The 24,509-nt window shown below is 45.0% G+C and overlaps 1 protein-coding gene across 3 annotated transcripts in view; it reads left to right on the top strand.

Annotated features, from left to right (window-relative positions):
- Positions 1 to 24,509, top strand: part of LOC147712311 (kelch-like protein 33) — a 171,676-nt gene that overhangs the window by 5,122 nt on the left and 142,045 nt on the right. Inside the window, exon 1 of one of the 3 annotated variants that reach the window (XM_086923028.1) lies at positions 2,760 to 2,791. The exons of the other annotated variants lie outside the window; for them this stretch is intronic. The gene's annotated coding sequence lies outside the window, so the exon portion shown is untranslated. Of the gene's footprint in view, positions 1 to 2,759; positions 2,792 to 24,509 lie in introns of those variants that run through there. 3 annotated transcript variants of the gene reach the window in all.

Below are 24,509 nucleotides of genomic sequence, written 5' to 3'. Positions count from 1 at the left end.
GCAACCATGGGAACTACTGGGTATTCAGACGGTTGGAGATGTGATGCCAAACGGCAGCATACTGAGCTTTAACAGGCTACAGGAGAAGTTTAGTCTGACCAGTGGCCACATTTTTAAATATCTCCAGGTCTCACAAACCCTTAAAATTGCTATATCAGATATCGCTCCTGGCCCACCATGCCCAGTGCTGGGATATTTGATAGGAGGGGGAGATAAGATCAGGAACATATCCAAAGCCCTTATAGAAAGAATACCCGATGACCTCGAGATGCACGAGGCTGCTTGGGCAGATAGATTACAAGGTCCTGACACCGATCTCGATAAAGCTTTGGGGCTTGATAAACAACTACTGCGGTCCTCAAACCTGAAGGCTCAACATTTTAAAACATTATTTAATCTGTACTATACTCTATCTAAGTTACATGACTGGGACATGAGGATAGATAGCAATTGTCCCAGGCGCCAGAAAGGCCCTGGAGATCTTTTACACATGTTCTTCTATTGTGAGAAGCTCAGTCTGATAAAGACTGAGATTGAGAAATTTTTGGAGGGGCTGCTAGGCATAAAGATCAGCCTATCCCCGACGGTGATGATTTTTGGAAGTGATAGTAAAATGAACCTTGTTCACAGAGAAACGAGAAGAAGCGTGTCGCCGTCGCTGGGCCTGCCGTAGCAACTCTGAAAGAGGGTGTCACCGCTGGAACTGACGCACTGCACCACATAGGAGAGAAGTGTGCAGCAACAAAGAGGAAGCGTGTCGCCGTCACTGCTGCTGCTGTCGCAACTCCGAAGGAAGGTGTCGCAGCTGTAGCTGTCGCACTGCACTGCATCAGGAGAAGAATCTTGCACTGAGGTCGGAGTGTGTCGTCGTCGCTGTGCCTGCCGTTGCAACTCCGAAGGAGGGTGTCACTGCTGGAACTGTTGCACTGCACCACATCGAAAAAGAGCAACTCGCATCCCCGAAAGGCGCGCCACCATCGGAGCTGCTGCCGTCGCATCTTGGATGTCAGTGATGTAGTTGTCGCATCGTGCGGAAGCTTCACGCATCGTGGTAGAAGAGTGTCGCCGTTGGAGCTGCTGCCGTCGCATCAAGGAACAAGGGTGTCGACGCTGCAGTCCACACACCGAACCACGAACTTTTCGCATCCCAGAGAAGCGTGCCGCATCTGGAAGATCTTCACGTCTTTATTTCTATGCACCTGAACTTTGCTGCATTGCCATCGCTGCAACATTGCTTGTCGTGGAAGCGCAACTTAACCTAAGGTACATTGACGCAGAGTGTCGCACCTCAGAACTGAACTGAACTAAGCTTAAATCTACCATCTTAAAGTAACAGTATTGTGTAGTTTTGTCGTTCATGGTCTTGTGGTAAATCTATATAAAGTCTACCTATTTTTGATATAAAACCTGTATGGTGTCCATTTGTAGTGTCGTCACTGGGTTACTTTATGTGGTCACAAATGCTTAACACACAACGCCTCTGAGATAAAGCCTGTCTGCTCTTGCCAAGCTACCAAGGGGGTGAGCAGGGGTTATTTTTGGAGTGTAATCCCCTTATACTGACTAGAGGCGAGGGTCCCAATTTGTCACAAGTACCTACCTGTGCCAACTAGAGACCCCCAAATCTAATACAATGTTTTAAATGTTTTTAACTTGTGAGGTTAACATGTTATGTTTATTTGCTATTGTTTGGTTTGTGATTGGTTAGGTATAATGTTTTAATGGTTTTGTGGATTTTTTGATGGTCTGGTTACTATCATGTTTTTATTATATTCACAATGTGCATTAAGGGGCCCATTACGATGTCGGTCGGAAAGCACTCCGACCGACTCCTTGTCGGAATCGTTTCCTACCGACTAATGTTCGTGGAGTCCGACCGACCGATGAAGATGGTTCGAACACCGTTCGGTCGGACTTCAATGGGAACCTCTGTTCCAACTGACAACACAGGCTTCCATTGAAGAATGGGGTGGTTGCGGAAAGCCTTGCACCCTGTGGTGGGTACCCCACGGTATCTGCCACACTGTGCATATTGCAAAGAGGGTCACATTGGTACCCCCATGGGCCCCAACCAGAGGGCTCCAGGTGAGGGGGCCTGTTATGGGCCACCAAAGTCAGTCTCCGCAGCCATTCCATGTCCGAAAGACCGAGTCTGAAAGGCTATCCAAATACGACATCGTAATACGTCGGTCAGAAACGTGGTCCACAGAGGTGTACAATTTGGCCACGAATGACTCCAAATGCTGTTTGGAACCTATTCAGACTGGCCAACGGTTACCGTTACAGTGTAATATGGTGTTCAGAAATGTTTCCAAGATGGTCGAAACAAGGGTTCCAACACGGTTTAGGAGAATCAGACTGACTTTCGGAGCCTTTCCAACCAACATCGTAATTGGCCCCTAAATGTTGATTATGTGTATGCTTATGCTACTTTTATATTTAATTTTATATGCTGTTATGTTACATGGGTGGTAATTGTATGCTTTTTCTTTTACAAGAGAGGAGATGCATTAATTTAAGGTTTTCTATTTTGGTTAATGTTTTGGTTATAAATTTTAGAGATATATTTTCACGTCTAATGTTTTATATTTTTGTTACTCATTCATTAGTGCATTTTTTATAGCAATTTCTTCAGGATGTTTTTGTGATTTTTCAACTGCATTAAGGTTTATTTTTTGTGAAGTTATTTTTATGACCTTATTTCAGGTGACTTTTGCCTCTTTTTGGGTTATATTGTGTGAAATTCTATTGGTGTGATAGGACTGTGAATGCTGCCTAGGGCTACTGAATTGTGAGTATTATTTACATTTTTTTTTAGGGTGTGAATGTTTTATTTTTGCATGTTGTTTTTATTATTTTGTTTACATCGATTTGGATTATGAAATGATTTGCCTACAAATATATGTGTACATGACTTAATTTGTTGAAATATACTATTTTGGTTAAGTGCAAAATATTTTAGATGCTGAGTTGGAAAAAATGGTTGCCCTATCTCCCTGTTGTGTTATGTTGCTCCTTGTCTCTGCGCCGGGGCATATAACATAACATAACATAACATTCATTCGTTGGGTTTTATTTTTATTTTTATTCCTAGCAGTATATATGTATGCTATGGAGTCTAGGTGGTCTAGGTGGTCTAGGTGTGGTAGTTTACCCTTTTCCAGAGAATTTCATCCATGCCTTGTATTATTTTGTTTAGTCTTGCTCTTAGTGTTTTTGAAACTGATTGTTGAATTTGTAAGGTTTGATAGCTGTGTTTATTTTGTAGTATTTCCATGAATTTGTGCATAATTTGATGGGTATGCCAATTGTGGTTTGAAATTAGTTGTGTCACCCTTCTGCTCCATTGTTTCTTTAGGATGCCATACATGTTGAATTTGATCTAGCATAGGGTTCCAGAGTTGTGTACTCGACCCACACAGGTGTTCTAATCTAAGCATGGGGATAGTTTGTCTTCACTTACTTTGTAAGACGTAGGGTCTAACAGGAAGTCTTAATATCGTGTTATTTCTTTAGTTGGTGCAAATGCTATTACAAATAGTTTTTTAAGTTGCTGCAATTAGGCTCTGGTATAATTGAAATAGTATGTGTTTCAATAGATTTGGACCATGTGTGTATTGAATCAAAGTTGAAATCTATGAATATTTTAGTTGGTGCATGTAGGAAAGGAAAGTATTATGTGAGGTAGGGGTTAGACCTCACCATGTAACACAATCATAATAATAATTTTAATCACATATGCCACAGGCAGTCACAAAACAGGGAATTAACGTGTTTGTGGTAAGTAGAACAAATTTAGACTTTGAATGGATTATGGTCTACTACTACCTGAAGAGTGCAATCTGAATACTTCACTTTCGCAGATTGCGGTATTTACTGACTTGTGAGAAATAATTTCGACAAAAATTGGATTTGGAGGTAGTACGCATAGCAGACTGCCAGACGTACAACCTTACCATCACTATTATGGGGGAATTAAGAAATTTTGGATAGCATTTAAATCACATAGGTTGAATTACTCAAGACTGGTATCAAGAAAAGTGGGGTGAAACTCTTCTTTGGCCACACCATACATTTCGTTCTCCATTATATCTTTGACGCTGAGACATCCTGTTTCTTTGAAGCCTTGAAAAAGTCACCTCTGTGACAGAACACGTGTCGGCTGTTGGTTTTCATCACTGAACATTGTTTGCCTCATATTGGATTGGAAATTTGATTCCTTGTCACAATATGAAAACAAATGTACTATTGTGGTAACTGTGTGTTGAGCGAAATTAAATTCTTTATCTGTACTTGTGAAAAGAATTAAAAAGATCTCTTTGTATAACAATTGAACGTCGTAAACAGACATCATATGTACTTCAAAAGAGGGGCGGGGTTTAATGCTTATAATATTAGATTAAATATTATAAACCACAGTATAATCATAACAATAATAAATAACATGCATAAAGTGCGCTGCTATCTTCAACGGAGGTGTCCCGGCGCTGGGTTGCAGAATCACAGCGAGAAAAACAAGAAGAAGAACTATGAGAGGATAAAGAGCTAGGTTTTTAGAGCTCTCCTGAAGGCCGGTTCTGGATCTGTCATGCAGAGGTCGAGGGGTATGACATTCTATGGCTTTGCAGCTCTAATTGGAATGCTCTACTGCTTATCCTGGCCCTAAGGAAACAAGGAACCCTGAGCAATTTCATTTGATTTGATCTCAGCACCCAGTCTTGCTGGTAGTTTTGCAATCTATGTCTCAGATAGTCCAGGTCCCATTCCATGGTGGCTCTGTAGGCCAGAGTAAGCGCCTTGAACTCAATCCTCCTACTGATGGGTAGTGGAGGCTCCATATAAGTGGGGAGATGCATTGGTGAAAAAGCATATTCTTAATTAATCTGGCCACAGCGTTTTAAATTATTTGCAGACTGCGGACCAGATAGGCTGATAGTCCTAGATAGAGACTATTCGAATAGTCCAGGCAGGATGTGACCAATGCGTGGACCACTGTCTTCCTGCAATCCATCAGACTAAAGGGAAGGACTTTCCTCAAGGTTTGCAGCTTCCAAAAGCATGAGGAGGAGACCTGACAGATCTGGGTCTTGCCGGAGCGGTCATCATCAAATGTAATCCTTAGATTTCTGGTGGAGGGTTCAGCTCTGAACACCACCAAAGCTTAGATGGTGGAGGAGTCAGTTGGTTAAGTGTTAAGTTTTAAGCAATTCTCAGTCATCCAGGCCGAGATGTTATTCAGGCATTGCTTAAAATTGGCAAAGGCCGCCTCTGAGTGTTCTATGAACGAGAACACCAGCTGAGTGTCATCAGCTTGGGAGATCACTCACACTCCATGTCTCGACCAATGTCGCAAGGGAAACAATATATACATTAAACAGTAAGGGGCCCTGCACACAAGAGGTTTCTGGGAGGAAACATAAGGGCGTAGAAACACTCATTGTGAGCGTTCTCCAAGAACGATTGGAGCCAGGACAAAGTAGTACCCCAAACTCCTAGGTGTTTCAATCTCTCCACGAGAATCGATTGGACTACACTGTCGAATGTTGCAGACAGGTCCAGCAGCATCAGCATTGCTGCGCTTTCCTGGACTACAGCCTCTCACATGGTTTCGGCAACTTCCAGAAGTGCTGTCCCCGTGCTATATCCCGTTCTAAACCCAGATTGAGAATCATGGAACCGATTGTTTGATTCAAGGAATTCAGAAAGTTGTATCTGTATTTCCTTCTCAAGACTTTTAGCTGGTGAGGGTAAAAGGGAAATGGGCCTAAAGTTTTTTTGTTCTGCTAGGTCAGCATCTGGTTTCTTAAGGATTGGCAGTGGGTTCACCTGTTGCCATGCAGCTGGGCAGATACCAATTGTCAGGGAGGAATTCCAGATCTGGTTCAGGGGAACATTGAGACAAGGGGAAAGCAATTTGAAAAACTGAGCTACAGGGTTGGGGGGCGTGGTTTGGCCACGGAGGAAGTTGGTCACCTAGGAGATAAACTCCGCTCTGAGGGAGACTCTGGGCGGGGAATGCAGCATTCTGGAGGTGGCACCCTGATACCACGCCTTTAGACGTGGATGCCCTCCTAGATGCTCTGGTGTCGTCGTTGCTGAAGACTCTCGTGCCTGGAGGCATGTCATCAGCCTAACCTCGAGTGATTGGTCAACCCCGCCTCCTTTCCTTGCTGTGGGATTTGGAAGAGCCAGGGATACTCCCTGAACCTGGAGGCCCCCTCTGCTGCTGCATAAACGGTCTCCCTTCCGTTCTGGTAGGATCACCACATCTGGGGAGTTGGGGGTGGGGACAGCACCTATGCAGAGGATTCACGGGCCTTGTGACGTGCGCTCAGCCTCGGCCCGAGTTGCTACCTGGCCCTGCCTCTTGACTTGACTGTGAGGCCCTGAGGGCCCGGGCCTGCTCCCTGAACCTGGCAATGCCCTCCGCAGCTGCAGAGGGCACCTTCCCCCTCCGCTCTGATCCCTTCACCACGTCTGGGGAGCGTTCGTATGGGGTGGTGGAGCTCCGAACGATTCCTGGGCCTAGAAGCAGACCTGCAGCCTCGGCCTTAAGTGGGTGCCCCGCCCCACCTCCCATTTCAGCAATGGGACCCTGCTGAGCTGAGACTGATTCTGGCACCCGGCACACTCTATGCCACACTACTACATAGATTACCTCCTCCTCACTGGCAAGAGACAGGCGCCTCTCACGCTTTGAGGCACCCTCCTGCCTGAAACAGTGTCTGCGCCACAATACCCCCGGCCCCCATCTGGTACGGGGGTCTCTTTTTCTTTTGATGGAGGGTAGAAAAAGAGGGAGAATGGTGGTGAACACCTAACAGAGATGCAGGAGCACCTTCCTTACACCACAGCACGGATGGCCTCCCCCCGGCATGAGTGACAGGTGCCATTTGCACTTACAGATGTCTGCTATACCAGCCAAAGAGAGTGCACCATAGTCCCATGTCCCCATCTGGCACAGGCACAGGGATCTTCTCTTCACAGTGCTTTGCTGCGTAGGGCAAAGAAGTTATGAGATCTGTGGTGGACTGCCTACTAGAGGAAGAGGAATACCTCTCTGAAGAGGGACACATCTCGACGGCTATAGCAGAGGTGGCCCCCAGAACACTGTTTCAGTCCAGTGCGTGACTGCCCAGCCTCACTTCCCACTACGGCAACGTGATCCTGATGCCCTGGGGCTGCACCTATGAGCTTCTGGAGGTAAAACCAAAGCTCCCCATATCAGAGAGGAGGACCCCCTAAGAAGCACCTGCATATCCCTGTGGATGGGGATGGACACCCCCGCCTTGCCATCCCCCTCAGGCTTATGATAGCAAAACGCGGTACAGGGGCATGAATGACCATGACAAAACAAGGGAGCAAGACCACCAGGTAGCTCTTTTTCATGGTGGTGCTGAAGCAACAACCACATACAATGGCCAAGTAAACTGGCGACACGACACAACAGCAAGTGCCCCAGCCCCCCTCGCCGCCCCGGCAGAGCAAGTCACTATGGACTGCATTTTACCAGAGATCTCCTCAGTTAGTCGCAAATTGAAGGGAATGGACTCTAATATTTTCAAACTGGCGGATGAAGCCAAATCAATACGGGCAGACCTGGCTGGGTTCCACTCTTGTGCGGAGGCACTGGAACAGAGTCTGACGGCAGTGGAGGGCCAGCTGAACACCATACCAGAACGGGATCAAGAAATCCTCTTCCTCTGCAGCAAGCTTGTTGACTTGGAAGACCACAGACAGAGGGATAATGTCCGCATCTTTGGATTGGCCGCTGATTTCTCTAAATAAATGAACGACCACCCCAAATCCTTCCTATCTTTCAGGCCCCACCAGCTGAACATTAATTATGGCCTCTTTGAACCAGCAAGACTCCGTATCACCAAGGATCGTATTTGCAAGGACTTTAAGACCCAGAGGACCTCTGCGTGTTTCTCGACAATGCAACAAGTCAGGACATGGACACTCACACCGGCGACTCAGAACTTTCCCAATCATCTGGCCTATCCAAGTCCATGGAGAACAGGAGACGAACCCAGGGAAGCATATGGCAATGTGGGAGAGGCCTGTACAGAACAGCAAGTATGCGTGAGAACAGAGCCTCCACGCTAAATGATATGGCCACCTTTGCCCATGAGCCTCAGAGGAACAAATCTCGATCGCCTTTGAAACCGAGAACTGAGCAAGATCAGGGGCGCAGAGGGCCCGTCCTGGAGGGCCCAGGATGATGATCCCTACTACAGCTGGTTATGCGGCCTACGGCGCAGTGGGAAGATATCTAACCAACAGACAGCTCAGTATTAGATACACTCTACTGTATTGCAGGGCATCTTAGGCCCTGGAAGATTACACTATTCCACCTCACTCACTTACATTTTATACCTGAGTTACGGAAGTTTATAGCTGTGTCTTTGTATTGCACCTCAAAGATTGTATTTTCACTGTATGTATAATAGCATTTTTAAGTAGGGCCGCTTCCATCCACTGATGTTTTATTTTTTACCACTCCGCCTCCCCCTCCCATGCACATCGCAAGCGTTTGCTGCCCCACACCTGATACAGACGGTTCCTTATGGGGATGCGCCCTTATTTCCTCAGCTTCCATATTCATGTCAAACAGGGTCTCATGCGGATTGCAAGCCTCTCTGCCTCCGCAACATCACCACATGTAGGAGCCACATAGTGTCCCACCGCGAAACAGGGGTCATACCTCCTCATTCCCCACCTTGGGCCGCCAATCGCTTTCTTTTTCTTGGACCCGTTCACAATATATATTTAAGATACTCTCCACAGCAGTGGCTCATCCCGCTGCGGGAGATCGGCGCCCCCTCTGAGTGCCAATCTGCTGAGTGTAGACCTGCGGTAGCATATTAGTGATCACAGTGAGTGAAGGGCGAGAAGGTAACCCCTACCTCCGGTGTACCATTGTTCTTTCCTTACCCTTCCCCTTCCATTTCTGCTCTTTCCCCCTTCCTTACGGCACATTTCAGCCGGAAACCACGCACACTCACTGCGAGAAGCTAAGCACCTTTCTACTGCACCTCCCCACTGACTGAGACGCCCTTACAGCACACTCTGCTATAAAGGACCCCTTATTGCCCAGCGACAGCCCTAGAGACCTAACTGACCCAAACCATCAAGGGAGTGCCAGAGGATACCCGAGCCCCCCCTCTCCTTTATCTGTTTCCCGTCTCACCTCCTATTTTTTCTCTTTTCTTTTCTCCTCGCTTTTGTTCCCGCTCTCATTCTCTTTCCCTTGAGCCCCTTTAATCAGGCTTTCTCTCCCTTCCTTTTTAAAACACACCCTTGCCCATAATTCTACCCAGCAAACTTTGTAATCTTTTGGGAAGATCGACGACCCCCCCACTCCCACTTATCTGAATCCTACACATTGCATCCAATCCCTGCAGGGTTCACTATTCACTGCATAGCGCCGCCCCCCCCTGATCTGCACTTACTGCGTTAAGCATTATGACCTCCCCATGCTCACTGTGAGTGGTCACATGGAACGTTCACGGCCAAATGCACTACATAAAACAGAAAAAGATCTTGGCGTACCTGCAATCCAAACGTGCAATTGTAGCTTTGCTGCTGGAAACACACTTAGATGCAGTAGAATCAGATAAGCTGCAGTGAGACTGGGTATGGAAAGTGATACATAGCACTGTGCAGGCTGGGGTTCCTGCAATTGAGTTCCCAGCCCGCAAGTGTGGGGTAGCAATTCTCCTCCGGAAATCCCTTCTGGCAACAGTGACAAAGACCTGGACGCATTCTGATGGACGGTACATTTTCGCACAGCTCAAGTTAGGTGATCATTATATATGTGTGGGGTCTGTCTACGCTCCATCAGGGGCGAAAAAATCGTTCTTCTTGCAGTTAAGTAGAGTCTTGTCAGAAATAGGCGCCCCCCCCAATTCCTCATAAGCAGGGATTGGAACCTAGCGAGAAACACAATTCTAGATAGGACCAGCCTGCTGAACAGGAGCAATGCTGATATAGCATTGCTGAAGGACGTGGTGCAAGATAACGGCCTGATAGATCTCTGGTGCTTGAGTCACCCCACAGACACGGAATACACATTTGCCTCTCAGGTGCACGGCACACTATCCCGCATGGATTATTTTCTTACTTCCCGCAGGGTAGTACAGCTCACCCAAGAGTCCCAAGTTTTAGAGGTGGCCTTCTCGGACCTCTCCCCTGTCCTCCTCACACTGGAACTAGGACTGTCAAGTCTTGGCCGTAAGCCCTGGCAACTGAATATCCAGTGCTACTGGGCCCCACTGGTAAATCCCCCTTTCAGAAACATGTCACAGAGTTCCTAACGGACAATCAGAGATCTGTCAACTCCAGCTGAACTCTATGGGCGGCGGAAAGGCCACTATCCGTGGCTGACTCATGAGAGATTCGGCTCAAGCTAACAAGCAAAACAGAGACAACCAAAGAGCGCTGGAAGTCGACATCAGGAAGTATACTCGCCTCTATTCTGTACTTCCGACGCCAAAACATTGCAAATCTCTAGAGCAGGCAAAGATGGCTTTAAATAGCCTTTTCACTACCAAAGTGGAATACGCTTTGCAGAGAATGAAGGGGAGGCACTATGATCATGGGGAGGCTATTGGCAGGTAAACCCCGCCAACATGAGGCGTCAACGGCTATTCCAGCCATCAGATCAACGACTGGTGATACTCTTACCTGGCCCCAGGACATTCCAAACAAATTCACCTCCTTCTATAAGACCCTGTACACCCCAGGCCCGCCGATAGAGGCAGACAGATTGACTTAATTCCTGCGGGAAGCGAAACTCACCTGCCTCTTAGACAAAGGAAGGGAGCTATTAGAAGGGGAGATAAGCAATGAGGAAATCTCCTCAGTGATAGCGAAACTGCCCTACCATAAAGCCTCAGATGAAGATAGCTACCCAGCGGTTACTACACTGCAGGCCGCGTTTTGTGAAGCAGAACAGTCAGCTTCCCTGGGGCTTATTTCCAATAACACTGTCATAGCCGTTATATCCAAACCCAGGAAGGACCCCTGGAATGCTAGAGCTATCAGCCTATTTCGCTATTGAAGTGCAATATAAAGATACTGGCAAGTATACTAGCCGCATGCCTCTGCAAAGTCATGCCATCCCTTGTACACGCCTCACAGGTGGGCTTCGTACCATGCCAACCCTCCAGGAATCATCTGCGTACTCTCGCCCACGCCCTGTAGTCATCCAAGAGCCTCCCTGCAGACAACATTGCCCTCTCCCTTGATGCGGAAAAAGGCATGCGACCGGGGTCGAGTGGGAATACCTCTTCCGAGTGATGGAACATTATGAAATTGGGGCTCAATTTATGGCTAAAGTGGGCCTTCTATACTGGAATCCCACTGCGCAAGTGAACTGTGGCGGATTCCTATCTTACCCCTTCCCCATATGCAGTGGTGGCTGGTGACATTTGAAAGTGGTGAGGCGTAAACTTTCTGTCGGAGTGCACCATGGAGAGCAAGCGCAGCAAGTGAGCGAGCCTGAACATCTTAAGGGGAACATTTTGAAAAAAAGAGTGGGTAAATGGTGCACTTTCCCGGCTAACTTTTTTACCTCTCTCCTTTCGTCATCTCTCTGCCCTTCTGCCCTGCACCTCACATTCACCGGATTCTGCTATGTATGTATGTACCAACACTACTCCCACCTTAGTATCAACCAAGCACCTCAAGTGCGCCTCCTGAAGGGAGCACACATACCTTGCCCTTCCCGCGCCGAAAGCAGGATTTTCCAGAGATCCCCTCAGCGTCCCCTTTCAGTGCTCGCTTATTCGAGCTGCAGCCTGCTTATTTGAAGTATTCTTGCACAACTCCTTTGATAAGCGGGGCAGCTCTGTTCCGGCGTATATATAAATTGATTGTTATTTACGTTTCAATTGTAGGCTATACCAGTGCTTTAAATTGGCCAGTACTATCCAGTACCGAATACCTTTAATTGGAGAGTACCGGGCACTTCTCAGAAACAAGCGGGTACTCTGGTACAGAGTACCTGCACCTTTATTTTTCCATTTGATGCACTGGTCTATACAATTCATAAAAAGTTTCTTCCACGCAAGTCAATATATAACATAAATAACAAATGAGGTATGACAAGCAGCGAGCAAAAGGGGAAACATACATAAATGTTGCCAAGGTGTGATGAGTGGTTGCCTATTTTAACATGAATCTTCCTGTTTATAAATCTCGAAGCGGCCCGGACGTGAAATATTACATGGGAATGTTAGTAGAGCACTTTTAGGACACTGCTTTTTATATGCTTTATTATAAACATTGGATTCACTTCGCAGAGACATCAAGGGGTTTGTAAAGGCTGACACTACACCAACACAAGACGTTAACATTTAATTAAATAGAAATATGATTTGAGGCACGGCTGGCTTCATAATGTGAAAACGTGTTTCGTTTTCAAGAAAGGCAGGCTGATTGCCATTTCTATCCATTACAGCTATCTCCAGGCTGTGCATTTTCAGAGCGTTGTCAATCACAGAATTTAAAAGTAAGTTGCAAACAGAGATCTTCTCGCACATGTCCTCCCCTTCAATATGATCTGCAATCAGTAGCAAACCGGTTTTCATATTTACTGGAAGAACTGCTTTTTCCCTTCAGAGACGATACTGATGTCACTCAGGTTCAAAATGGTGATGTCAAGCACACATATTTGCGAGGTTCCCAGCAGCAGTTCCTTATTTTTTTTTAAGTTTGATTTATTTAGGAATAGAAAAGGGGGGGAGGGGTAGAAGAGTGACAATGAACAGATGAATGAAAAAAGCAATACAATAGTAGGTTCATAAAAAGTAGGCATTGCAAGCATGAAGAATTATGAACACATCATATGAATCAAAATACAATAAGTGAAATACATTATATATAAATACAATAAATGAAGTACATTGTATTGAGACTTACTAATTATAGCATTTAAATATAAAGAAAGAACAGGTAATAAGAGATCACGGAGGCTTGCGTACTTCAACTGTTGCAAAATCAGGAGAGGGATGTGCAGGGGCATAGGAAGAAAGGTATGTTACCAAAGGAAGCCAAATCAGGTCACGTTTGATAGCTAGGGAGATGGGGGGATACATAATTGGTATCTAGGCGGTGATTAAAGCAGACTGCATTCCACCAGGACTGATATGAAATATTTGCAGCCTGTTTCCAGTTAGAAGTGATGATATGAAAAGCTACAGCAATGAAAAGGTCAAGTAATGGGTAATGGCTGGAAGAATGAGGGAGGTCTGATGAAAGGGAGCCTAGAAAAACTAGTGAGGGTGAGAAGGGGACCTGAAACTGGAAGATTTTTTTTATTTGCCGCCAAACCATCCGCCAGAACTGGGCAGTAGAGGGACAATCAAACAGCATATGTTTGAGATCAGCAGAGGAGCAAGGACAAGACCAGCAGGTAGAGGGGGTATCTGGTGAAAAACGGGATAAAGCAAGTGGAGTAAATAAAGTTCTGTGATAAATGAAGTATAAAGTTTGGGTAGTGTTAGCAGCTCTAGAGGTTTTATGAAGTTTAGTCCAAATTTTATCCCAAAAAATCTACAGGCCAACTCTGAGAGAAGTCCAACTCCCAAGCAAGCTCAATGCGCGACTTCAGTCTGTCATTGGTAAAACGAAAAGAATTATACAAAGGGGATGCAGAAGGAGATGTCTCCAGTAAGATGGAAGTGGATCTGCATTCTAAAGGAATATCATTGGAAGGTGAAAGAGATTGAAGATAGGAGACCAAGACTGGATAAAGAGCAGTGTATTGCGATCGGGCAGGGGCAGACAAAGAGAAAAGAGATTGAAGTTCCTGGAAGGAGAGAGGGGTATCCTGAGAAAGTAGTTGAGAAATCCAACATAATCCTCGGGAGTGCCAAGTTTTCCAATAAATGGTACAGTTACGGATTTTGAGAAGGGAGTTATTCCAGATCGGTTGTTCATGAGTGGAAAGGAGAGAGGGATAAGATGAAAATAAGTAGGGAGAAAGAAGATTACGAGAATGTGAACTAATGGGCGTGCGAAGACGAGTTAAAGAAGACGAGAAGGATAAGAATTCACGAAAGGTAAAAGGGGAAATAAAAGAGGATTCCATACTTAGCCAGACTGGAGGATAATGAGGTAAATTAGACGAAAACCAGCGAATTGATTGTTTCAAGGAAAAAGCACGGTGGTATTGTTTAAAATCAGGAAAACGTACTCCTGATTGAGCCTTGTCCCTACGCAGAGCGGCAAGAGCGATTCGAGGACGCTTACTGTTCCATAAAAATTTCAATAATAAAGAGTCAATCTTTTTAAAGAAAGAAAGAGGAATGTGTAGAGGAAGCATGGAAATAGTATAGAGAAGCAAGGGGGATAACATCATCTTTATAGAGTGAAGTCTACCCCACCAGGACAAAAAGAGCGGATGCCAACGAGTAATAGCCGTGTCCATTTTCTTGTAAATATAATCAAAGTTTAGTTTGAGAGTATCAGATAGTAGAGGTGCAAACCAAAACCCCTAGATATTTGATTTAGATGGTTGCCAAGAGAAACCCGTAGAAGAAAAAAGATATCTCTGGCAAAGATGATTCAGAGGCAAGATTTCACATTTGTCGGCGTTGAAGCGATAGCCAGAAACTGCAGAGAAGGAAGAGACCTGTTGAAGAAAAGAAGGAATAGAGGTAATAGGATCGGAGCATTAAAAAAGAATATTATCGGCATGAACCGAGAGTTTGACTTGTTGGGGACCAAATTGAAAACCAGAGATAGTGTCATCTAAGCGAATTTTAGTAAGGAAGGGTTCTAAGGCTAAAACAAAAAGTAAGGGAGACAAGGGGCAACCTTGTCTAACCGCTCTATGTAAAGAAAAATAGTCCAAGGACATCCCGTTAACAAAAATAGAAGCTTGAGGATCGGAATAAAGTAAAGAAACAATAGAAATGAATTTGGGAGGTATACCAATCCAACGTAAAGCCTGAAACATAAAATCCCACCCAATCCTATCAAAAGCTTTCTCCGCATCTAGGGAGATAGCTGCGAAAGGAAGAGTCAAAGAAGATGCCTTGCTAAGTATGTTAAGAAAAACCCGGGAGTTATCGGAGGAGAGGCGCCCCTTGACAAAACCGTATTGTTTTGGGCCAATTAGTTCTGGTAAAAGTGGGTCCATGCGTAGTGCTAATATCTTTGCTAGGATTTTATAATCAATGTTAACCAAAGATATTGGTCTATAATTTTTGCATAAGGAGTGATCCTTGTCCTCCTTGGGAATTAGGCAAATTAAGGCTTGTTGAAAAGAACCGCTAGAGGAACCAGCATCAGAGAAAGATTGAAATAAGAGTAAAAGTTTAGGAAGAAGGAGAGAAGCGAAGTGGCTGTAAAATTCGATAGTAAACCCATCAGGGCCTGGAGATTTGCCATGACGAAGTTTAGATACAGCATGGGAGATTTCAGAGAGTGATATATCCTGTTCCAGGGAATGGAAGTCAACATGTGAAATCGGGGGAGATGGGAGAGAATGAAAGTAAGAGATGAGATCACCAGACGTCGGAACCTGTTCTGGTGTATAAAGGGTATCGTAAATTTTGACAAATTCAGTGAGGATATCTTTATCTTTAAATGTGGATTCACCAGAAGAAGTTTTAATAGATTGAATTTTTGTGCGTTCCTTATGGATCTTTAAATAATTGGCCAAAGCTTCCCCATTTTATTCTTACCTCCAGAATATCGGGAATTACATTTTAACAGAATATTAGAGGCAGCATCGGTTGTGAATTTATTAAAGGAGATTTTCACTTCAATAAGTGCCTTAAGAGAAGAATCAGATTTAGAAGTATAATAGGCAAGTTCTAAAGCTTTAATGTCAGCCAAAATTTTCTCCGACTTGGCCTCTCGAAGTTTCTTCCATCGAGACACAAAGTTAAGAATAAAACCTCTAGAGGCTGCTTTAAATGAATCCCAAACCGTAACAAAAGGGGAGTCAGGGGATTGATTCAATAGGAAAAATTCCTTGGCAAAGGCTGTGAATTCGGTAGAGAAGGTGGCTTCCAAAAGCAAAGCATTTTTAAATCGCCGTCTGCCAGAGTGGGGAGAGAATGGGAGTAGGTCAAGATCTACAAAAACTGGAGCATGGTCGGAAAGTAAGATGGAGCCAATTTCAGAATGGATAGCGTTTTGGGACAGAGATTTACTGAGAAAAATATGCTCAATGTGAGATTGGGATTGGTGAGGAGGAGAGAAAAAGCTATATTCTCTACCATCAGGATTGCACAATCTCCACATATCTACTAAGGCATTGTTTTGAAAAGAGTTCACAAACTGAGTATGCTTTCTAGAGGGAACAAAAGTGACTTTTGAATGGCGGTCAAGGAAGGGGTCAACAATCTGATTACAGTCTCCACCGAGCAGTATATAATCTCCAGAGAGAGAGGACAACTTGGTAGAGATAGAAGGCCAAAAGGATCTATCAATCCCAGTAGGAGCATATACATTAAAAAGAGTGAGTGGGATGTTATCGATGAGACAAGTAACAATAAGCCAACAACCATCATCATCACATTCATGAGTATTTGAGGAAACATTTAACTTTTTATGCAACAAAATTACAACACCATTCTTCCTAGAGGTCATAGGAGAGCAAATAACATGACCCACCCAACAACGCTTAAGTTTTAAGGCCTCCGGCTCAGCAAGATGAGACTCCTGAAGGAGGGCAACGTCAGTTTTAAGTCTTGCCAAATGTGAGAGAACCCTCTGTCTTTCAATGGGATTATTTAATCCCTTAACATTCCATGTCGTTACACGGAACGGAACAGTTTAGAAAAATACCTAAGCGCAACATGCTTATGAATGCATAAGAAATACATTGGAGAAAATTGAGAAAAATTGAAAAATAGTGATGAAGAAAGAAGAAGGAGAGAAAATGAAGAGGAGAAATAAAGATGTGAGAAAAAATCGAGAGATTGTTATAAAGATAGTGGAACAATAGAGAAAAACAACTAGCAACAACATGCTTATTAATGCAGAAGAAATAAATTAAGGAAATTGAGAAAGAAACTGGTAGAATGATGTAAGGAAAAGATAAAATAGATTATAGAGAAAGACTAAGAGAGGAAAAATGAGTCCAGAAGGTGCAGAAAAGAGAAATAGTGGATAATTACAACACCATTCTTCCTAGAGGTCATAGGAGAGCAAATAACATGACCCACCCAACAACGCTTAAGTTTTAAGGCCTCCGGCTCAGCAAGATGAGACTCCTGAAGGAGGGCAACGTCAGTTTTAAGTCTTGCCAACTGTGAGAGAACCCTCTGTCTTTCAATGGGATTATTTAATCCCTTAACATTCCATGTCGTTACACGGAACGGAACAGTTTAGAAAAATACCTAAGCGCAACATGCTTATGAATGCATAAGAAATACATTGGAGAAAATTGAGAAAAATTGAAAAATAGTGATGAAGAAAGAAGAAGGAGAGAAAATGAAGAGGAGAAATAAAGATGTGAGAAAAAATCGAGAGATTGTTATAAAGATAGTGGAACAATAGAGAAAAACAACTAGCAACAACATGCTTATTAATGCAGAAGAAATAAATTAAGGAAATTGAGAAAGAAACTGGTAGAATGATGTAAGGAAAAGATAAAATAGATTATAGAGAAAGACTAAGAGAGGAAAAATGAGTCCAGAAGGTGCAGAAAAGAGAAATAGTGGATAAGAAAAGAAGAAAGAAGGAAGGAGTCAAAGAAAGAAAATCAGAAAAGGAGAAAAGGGACAGGGAGAAGAAGAATCAAAAAGACAGTACACGTCAATAGCGAACGACTGTAAGGCATACCTACGAAAACAAAAACGCAAACGGAGATGGGGTTGGAGGTGTCGAGGAGATGACGTCGGTAACACCAGGAACGGATGCCAGACCACAAAAACCACATATTCGAAGAGTGGTATACAAACAGGATGGGTACATCGGGAAGGAGGAGAGGAAGAAAGCGACATCTGTAAAGATAAGAGAAGAAAACGGAGTAAATGGATAAGACCTGAGGAAAACATGATGTAGAGTAGAAATAAACAAAGGTAAATATACAAGGGGGTAAATGACAACAATCAAAGAGTCATAGAATACAATGAACAAAGAATGATATCAGAATGGAGTAACACATAAGATAAAAAGTTCATTCAAGGCGGCCTGGAGACGTCCATGACATCAGAGCTGTGCTGCCGAAGGAATTCTTAAAGAACAGAAGGATCTTCATAGGTGGTAGTTTTGTCCTTATAGGTGACCTTGAAAAGACATGAATGAAGAAGACCATAACGAGCATTGAGAGATCTGAGTTGCGGGCGCAACTTTTTCCGTCTGTCTGCAATGGCCTTGGAGACATCTTGAGACAAATAGAGGCGGTGACCTTGCCAAATGATTTGTTTTTTAACTTTTGCAGCTGAGAGAACTTGCAGAAGATCAGTATACTGAAGGAACAGCATGATAACCCCTTTAGGTTTGAAGAGACTCTAGGACCCAGGCTGTGAGCTCTCTGTATATTGATGGAGGCCAGGGCCCGGGCGTCTAGGACTTTTGAGAGGAAAGTTTGAAAGAAGATAGTAGAGTTGGGCCCCTCCGTTAGTTCAGGAAGTCCGTAAAGGCGAAGGTTGTTCCTACGGTTCCTATTTTCCAAATCCTCAGTTGTTTTTTTAAGGAGGAGAACCTCAGCTCCAATGAAGAGATACGAGAGCAGGAAGAGTGAAGTGATTCTGAAGACTGTTCCAGGAGGAGAACACGGGAATCTAGAGAAGTCCATTTATCTTGCATAGCCTGCATGTTCTGAGTGGTAGCCTCCATGAAGGGTTTGAGAGCACGAATCTCCTCTAAGATAATATCCATGGACGAAGGAGAGGAGCCATTATCGGGAGATGGTGGATATTTCTTGAGATGTTTGGAAGATACTAAATCAGAGGGCGTTTTCCCGCCATTCTGTGTCTTGGGGATGGCCCCAGTTGGTGCATCAGATTTTGACATTGTGGCTGTGTCGAAATCCTGAAGAGGAGAGTCAGAGTCTGAACCAGATGGTAACTTAGTTAATGTAGCAAGTTTCAAGTTGTGAATTTTCTCCATAGAAGATGAGGTCAACACAGCAGTGAAATGAGACAGGAAGTGCCTGAATGAAAATGATAGTTTCGTTTGATCAGCAAGGAACGTGAGCGGGGCAAACTAGAAGTAAGCACCCCAATGAAGGTCTCAAAAGGACAAAAGTGACTCAGCCGATATCCCAACAAGTCTTACTCTTATGCGGAAAGCACTGCAATCCAGAAGAAAATCTGGGGGAAGCAAAAAGACATGAAAGCGCCTGCCATATCAGCCACCCTGTGACACCAGGAGAAAAATTGCTGGTATAAATTCAAGACATGAGTGGAAATTCCAAAAACCATGTAGTCAAATTGGCAAGAGCAGGAACAAATGCTGGGAGGAAGGATGACAGGACTGCGTGAAATATGGTTGAGGTGAAGTTCAAAAGCACGCAAGTATAGGTACATGTAGAAGCGCAAATCATTATTTAACACTGGAACCTAGGTAGGAGATCCAAGCCAAAGAGACCAAGAGAGAGATGCATTGCTAAGACATAAGGCGTCAGCGCGTCACAAAATGGCGGTTGTCGAAGCATGTGTAGATTTGACATCAAAAGAGGAGAAAACGAGGCACATACCACACAGCCACCAGCCTGGGAGACACACCGCTAGAAGAAATGCGCTGTTTCAGTCACATAGAAGGTTGAGAAGCATGAGGAAGAACACTGTCATTGCAGGCAGGAAAGAACGCAACGCTCTCAAAATGGCGGTCGGAGCAAATCCTCCGGCCGGAACGAGCAACTCCGTCAAACTGGAATGAAAAGGCACGGGAGTGAGGGCGCTGGGCTCACCTCACATTCCGGTGACAGATGAAGTATATGGCTGGGCTCATTTGTTTGAAAGAACGCCGTAAATCGCGTTCAAAGAAGGGTCGGCTCCGGAGCTCCGGTTTCACGCCGCCATCTGTGTCGGCGCGCAAACCACACCCCCCAGCAGTTCCTTGTTAATTTCTCTGACATCAAGAAACCGCGTCTCCCCAGAACCCATGCTCTAAATACAGTTAAGTGAAAATGGGGAGGCGCAGTCGGTGCAATTGCATTCCTTTTTCGGGATGACCAAACCACACAAGTAGTTAAAATCTTCCAATGTGCACGATGCATGAAACAAACCAGAAAGTACACAGCAAAAGTGGCCTCTCACCAATGATATTTTTAGCAAAGCCAGTAAACAAAGCTGTTTTCGTTTCTTAATTGTTCTTCTTTAGACAGTTCCAGAGGGTCTTGTCTTTCTTTCTGAGTGCAATTACGGGATAAGGAACCGATTATAAATGGCAAACTGAATCACGGCTCGCAATACACATGGGGGTTGGGGGGTTTGGGGGGGGTGTTCGCGGGAGGGATTCGTGCGTGGGTTACCGGGCAGGCGGGGGTTGACAATGTTAAAATAATTATACATTTTAAACTTACATGAAAAGGTTCGTACCACCTTTGCTCCGGTCCTGCGCTGCTCCTGAACAGGAAGCTCCCTCCCCTCCTTTATGTCTGTGACCAATCACCACGTTGCAGAGTCCCGGGCGGTGCCCAGCCGGGCACCAGTAGAGACGCCATTTTCTCTATGTAGGCTGCAGCAGCCTACATAGAGAAAATGTAGAGAGTGCATGACTGCTTTGGTCGGCCCCCAGGGCCGACCAAGCAGCCACGGCACTCAGAGTGGTGAAAGCCACTCCTCCCCGACCTGGGGTTCTGTGGTTCAGTGGTTCTGTGGTTCTGCGGTACTGAGGTTCCGAGATTCCGAACCTGTTCAATTTAAGTCGTCGGATATAGACGATTTTGGTATCAGCGGACAGCAAATGACGAGTGAGGTGTGTACGAGTGTTTTCGTCATAATTGATCAATGAGAACACTACGTATTCAGGGATTTCGTTTGAACCCTCGGGTTCCATTTTGTGTCTGGCAGCCATTTTGTGTGGTTACCTTCACATAGGCCGATGACTATGGCCGAACGAGTCTTTGGGACACGTACACCTCTCCCTTGCCCGAGGCTGACCTTGCTGAGCCAGTTCCTTGTTAAGCAGCTGGTCAGATAGAGATCAAAGAGCAGGACATTGCTGAGTTTATGGTACATGCACACACCCTTCTATCTTGCTTCTCATCCTCTTCTGTTCCTTCCTTTATGGCTTACTCATTGATTTGGGTTGAGGTCTTTACGATGGGTTTGTCCGGCCTGTTCAAACAGAAATGTTGGATTTTGCCTGGTCATTTCTGGTGGGCTGGACAACGGAAAGTGGGATTGTCGTCACCCTTCTATTGGTCAGTTTGTATGTAATTGATGCTAGCCAGGAATGTGATTTTTAGCATAAAAGACGATGCTCCGCTCCATGAATTTGTGCAGTCTCTGGTGAACCACCCGTGTTGTGCTTCGTAGACCTCTGTTCCTGGTTGCAGCCAATAAAACTTGGTCTTTGACGTTATCAAGAAGTGTCCCATGTCTCTGTTTGCCAAGGCAGGGGAATCCGAAGACATCATGCGTTATCCCTGGCGCCGTTGGGTTTTATAACTCGGTTCTTCAGTTGGCGCCCAAGGTGGGGCGACTTCAGCGGTACCGGTCCAAGCCTGAAGATCGTGAGGAGCTTCGTGTGAAAATTCTGGAGGAAGGCCTGCCACTTCATCGACCCCTGTATGTCGTCGTGGTCCGAAAGTCTTTGCTGCGAGGTTCCCCGCTTTCCGACAGCTACGAAGGACTGCTGCCCTGACTGTCGCCCTGTCTTGGAGCCATTAGACGATTTGTAGAGCGAGACAATTGACGGGTCTTCTGGTGACGCCATCGACATTTCAGTTAAGTATGAGTGGAGCGTCTCCCAGTCCTTAGTTTTTGTTTGGTATCCTTCGGCATCGCTTCGATTTGGTACCTGCAGGCCCAAAAGCCGAGGGACTTGTGTATTCACGAGACTATCGTTTTGAGATTTCCCTTGAAGTTTGAAGCTAGACTAGTGAGCGAAGATGCCTGGTCTTAGCAGACTTGGAAAGATATTTGGTTGTGGTTGTACTAGGGATTCCCGATTGGAGGATTCATGTCCGGTTCCTCCGATTGGAACTCCGACCTATGAGCTCTACGTGAAACATGGAGTGGGCCCCATCGCGTATAATGAAATATGGGTTAAATATACTAGGAAAGACGGTGTCCTACAGTGGTCCCGTTATGGTAGCTTTGAAACTGAGATTTTAGACAATCTCGAAGTTAAACTGTTTAAGAAGAAAGCCCGGCCGGCGATGTTTGACTCTTTTCGCTTATAGCGAAAGGAAGCCAAACAGAAAGAAATTAAGTTAGCAAAGAAAAATAAACGAGAATGAGGTATATCAATAGTGCAAGCTGCTATGCAGTTTAGGGATAATGAAGAAGAACAAGAAAGCAAACAGATGCTTAGGCAACGTAAACTTGCGGTAGACAAGTGCTATCCAGCTTTGCCACTTCAACAGCAAGAAGAGAAGATAGATCTTGTGAAAGATCCTTTAATGTCGCATCTATTGAGTTCGCCACCCCCTTACAGCACCTCCGCCACCTGTAGTTGCGCAACCTCCGGTTGCTTTGCCACCTGTGATTCCTCAACAGCCAGCTCTTCCTCCGTTGGCTCCTATTCCTTTGGCGCAGCCTTCTCAAGGGCCGCCGACTTTGCTACCTCCCTCGTCTGCTACTCCTACACCTGTGTTGTCTGTTCCTTCTGTTACTATTCCAACTTCGGTTTCCTCTCATTCTGCTCCGTCTCCGGTTCTTCTGTCAACTTCTCCTTCTGCTCGACAGAGAATGACCGATGCTGTTGCTGGTCTCATTTCTCCTCTTTTTGGTTCATTGGGTATGTCTCCTGTTGTAGAGCGTAAGAAATTGCGTAGTCAGTTGCCTAGTCCTGATGAACGTACAGTGTTAGATCACTTAGCACGTAAATGGGTTACGTATCCTTCGCTTTATGATCTCGAGGGTGTTATGGATGTTTTCCATCAATGGGAAGCACCGAAATAAAGATAGGTTTTCGATATGATGTGTTCTTTCCTTCGTGAACAATGGGAAGATGGTGAAGTAGTTCAAACTCCGCCTGAGTTGTATCGTATACGTTCTGAGTTTGCGAAATGGACTGTTGTGGGTCTTGGAGTTGAGAAAGCAGTTGCGACATTCTTGTCGTTTAGGAGTGAATCTCCTTCTCAGCGATTGTTTGAGCCTGTTTCTTCAGTTAGGAGAAAGGCGCGTCAATATCCGATGCGTGAGGTTCCCCCAGTTTGGAGACTTGGTGATGCAGCTGCTCAACCACCTATTCTTCCACACTTTTAGCGAGTCTGGGTACATGTTCCATGGAAGCGTGCTGAAGTTTTAGCTCTTAAGCAGACTTTGCCTGATCCGCGTAAAAATCCAGCAGGGTTTTATAAGGAGCTATCCCAAACTGCCTATTCATGTATTATGAATCTAGCCGATATAGATATGTTGTTTGGGAATGTTGTTCCACAGCCTATATGGGGAACGATTTGTCACACGGATCATGCGCATGAATTAGGTGATACATGGGATAATTTTAGAGCTGCAGATACTAGACAAGTAGGTGGTGCTAAACCTGAGGATGTGATTACTGAACTACCTGGTAGGATTATTGATTATATGAAGACTTTGATGCCTGCTTTGTGTATTAATTGGGACAAATTGTCTGTATGCAAGCAGAAGAAAGACGAAACTGTGTCCGACTTTTTCACTAGATTTGAAGAGACCTTTGTAGACCACAGTGGTCAGGACATGAGTACAGAAGGTGGTCAACGGTTGTTCGTTGACAAATTTGTTCATAATTTGCTTCCAGAACTGTGCAATAAGCTGAAGGATTCCGAGAGTGCTTGGGCTGTTTCTACGTCAGCGCAGATTTTGGCTACTGCCCAGTACTATGAGAATAGGAACAAGGATGAGATAGAGAAAGCGGATAGGAAGACTAAGGAATTGAAGACTAAAGTTCTTCTACAGCAAGCTTATCCGCCTCGTAATAATCAGCGCGAATATCAGCAGCCTCAGCAATATCAGAGAAACTCGCAAAGGTTTGAGTCTTCTCAACCGTGTTTTCCCGTAGGCCCTAACCAATGTGCGTATTGCAAGGAAGAGGGTCATTTCAAGTGTAGTTGTCCGGTTTTGTTACAGCGCACGAATGGTGGTTCTGGTGTGAGAGGTCGAGGTGTTCAACAAGCTCCTAGAGCTAGACGTCGTGGTAAAAATGCGCGTCCTTTGCCTCCACAGAATTCTATGAATAGCTTTGATCAGCAGAATGTTGCGTCTGGTAGGACGGCACAGTACTATGCGGACGATTACTACGCCGAAGGTGAGAATGTGGATGGTAATGATTGCTAGGACAACCATGGACAAAGAGAGGGAGTTGTTTCAGTTCCAGTAGAACAGAGTGGACCCTATGTTGAAGTGATTGCATCAGGTGTGTCAGAGCCTTTTCTGTTGGATACT

Source organism: Lissotriton vulgaris, chromosome 5, assembly GCF_964263255.1.
Source record: "Lissotriton vulgaris chromosome 5, aLisVul1.2, whole genome shotgun sequence".
Taxonomy (NCBI): domain Eukaryota; kingdom Metazoa; phylum Chordata; class Amphibia; order Caudata; family Salamandridae; genus Lissotriton; species Lissotriton vulgaris.
The sequence above is the reverse complement of the archived record's forward strand: the minus strand, read 5'-3'. Positions and strand labels throughout refer to the sequence as shown.